The following is a 2,500-nucleotide window of genomic DNA, read 5'->3' as shown; positions in this document are numbered from 1 at the left end:
CGAACATAGTGGTCTCGTGCCGCGCAACACAGCACAGATAAGCAGGAAACTGGTTCACAAATAGGGCAGTGGATGAGTGGGACACGCTCGCTTGGAGGTCAGGTGGCGAGAACAAAGAGAAGGTTACATACATAAACTTACGGGTAGAGGACGTGAGGTGGCATTAGGTAAACACAAGTAACAAGAAAAAAACTGTGAACGTGGACAGAACGCGACACCAGCGCCTAACAGATAATGCAGGCTTAGTATTATCAGTGACGGGAAAGGAATCTAAGATATTGGAAGAAGGAAAGGATAAGGGTGAGGACGTGAGATGGCATTAGGGAAGCACGAGGAGAAGCAAACACTGTGAACGTGGACAGGACACGACACCAGCACCGAGGAGATAATGGATGGGTAGTATTATCAGAGTGACAGAACGAGAAGCTAGAGCAATGAAAGAAGGAAAGAAGGATAAGGGTGAAGACTTGAGGTGGCAATAGGAAAAACTGAAGGAAAAACTGAACGTGGACAAGACACGACAAAACAACCGCACTGAACAGATAAAAGAGTGTTAGTATTATTAGTGACAGAAAAATGTACGGACAGGTGACAAAGACCAGCATTATTACAGAGGCAGAATAAACACCTAGGATGGGGAAAGAAGGGGAAAAAAAAGTAAGAGACAGAAAAAGAAAGTGGAGATAAGGTGAGGCGTTTTGCTAAGGTGGCCTAAAATGCTTGGACATGTAACCATAATAAAAAATAAATAAAAATAAAAATTTGCGCCGCACGTCCATTACTTTCAAAGAGCTATAATTGAAGCAACACGGGTTTTTAAGGGTGATTTTGCGGTTTTGATGACAAGTTAACACTATTTGTACATCATCAAAAGAAGAAACAGGCTTGAGAACCGAGCTAATCGTCTTTATGGTCTTGGAAAATGGACACGGTGAGAGGAGTGCGTTTCTGAATACGACCCTAACTTGAGTGAAGGTTAGATAGATGTTTGTCCTTGGTAGCGAGATCTTTGTCCCTGAAGTGGAATCATGAAAGCGAGTACAATTGAAAGCTCTAACCCTTGACTAAATGATAATATGACACCTGTTATCTGAGCAACACTTATATTACCACAGTAGCAAAAATAGAACGCCGGGTAGAAAGACTCCAGCCACACCATCACTCTTTTTTGCTGTCAGTGGCGGGTTACAAAATTATATTCCAAACTTTCACCATAACATTTTATTAAACTTGAGGAGTGAGGAGAAGCCATGGTAGTCAAGAGGTTAAGAGACTAGATGAGTTTTATGGGCAAGGATGAGAGATGATGGATAGCATGAGGTAAATGAGGTAAGCAAAACAAGAGCTGGTTTATTAGTATAGGAAGAGTAAATTGCAGCTTTTCATATACTACTTCCAGCTGCTCCCGTTAGAGGTCACTACAGCAGATATCCTATTTCTGCCTTTGTTCTCTCTCTCTCTCTCTCTCTCTCTCTCTCTCTCTCTCTCTCTCTCTCTCTCTCTCTCTCTCTCTCTCTCTCTCTCTCTCTCCCTTTACGCAAGAGATGCACTGTCCGGGGGCAATAAAAATGTTATAAAAAACGATCCACGAGAGGTGCCAGTCCCTGCACAGTACAGTTAAAAAAAAGAATCATTCATTATTTGAGAACTGTCTTGAAGCTTCTCTCTTGACACAGCCCAGGTCACACGCAGGAGGAAATACAGAAGCAAGCAGGTTGTTCCACTGTTTATTTACATCTTTCGCCAGCATGTCTTCCTTCAGTGCATCCATAAACCTTCCCTCTCGTCCTTCCCTCCTACTTAATGAGTCCATCTCCGCATGCCTTCTTTCAGTGAATCTATACACCTTTCTTCAGTCTTCTCCCTCTTTTCCTCCTACTTATTGATTCCTGCTACACATGTCTTCCTTCAATGCATCTATAAACCTTCCCTTCTGTCTCTCCCCCTTCTACACTTGGGTCACTCTCCAGTATCTTCCTCCCCACGTGCGCCTCAACTCTCCTCCACACCTGGCCAAACCACCTGCCTCGCCTTCCTTCCGTCAACTACAAGCACCTCACGTTCTTAAATTGCACGGTCTTCAGTCACCACCCCAACAACTGTCTGGTGTTTGGCAGTAAAGCTGTTAGATGCAATACTGCAATTATTAGATGAAAAGAAGCTTGGGTATATATTAAAAAAAAAAAAAAAGGGACATTATGTTTAGGTATGAAAGAGGTGTTGTGAACGGTTGCCAAGTGTTCATAGTCGCGTCTTGGCACTAAGGTTATGTTTACGCGAGCATCAATTGAATAAAGTAAAGCATGGAGAAGAGAAATAGTAGAGAATGTTCATGTGAAGTCTTTATGTTCCTGCAGCATTCCTTCGGCGACACTGAGGTAAAAGAACGCAAAGGAATGCAAAGGAAGAACAAACAGCAGCTTATATGTTGTCCCTTAAGACTGTTTGTGATAAGTTACACGCTATCTTATCTTGAGTTAGAGAGAGAGAGAGAGAGAGA

General features: G+C 42.7%; 1 long non-coding RNA gene across 1 annotated transcript in view; it reads right to left on the bottom strand.

Annotated features, from left to right (window-relative positions):
* Nucleotides 1-2,500, bottom strand: part of LOC135108655 (uncharacterized) — a 72,792-nt gene that overhangs the window by 23,388 nt on the left and 46,904 nt on the right. The gene's annotated exons all lie outside the window — the stretch shown is intronic.

This window comes from Scylla paramamosain, chromosome 17 (assembly GCF_035594125.1).
Source record: "Scylla paramamosain isolate STU-SP2022 chromosome 17, ASM3559412v1, whole genome shotgun sequence".
Lineage (NCBI taxonomy): Eukaryota > Metazoa > Arthropoda > Malacostraca > Decapoda > Portunidae > Scylla > Scylla paramamosain.
The sequence above is the reverse complement of the archived record's forward strand: the minus strand, read 5'-3'. Positions and strand labels throughout refer to the sequence as shown.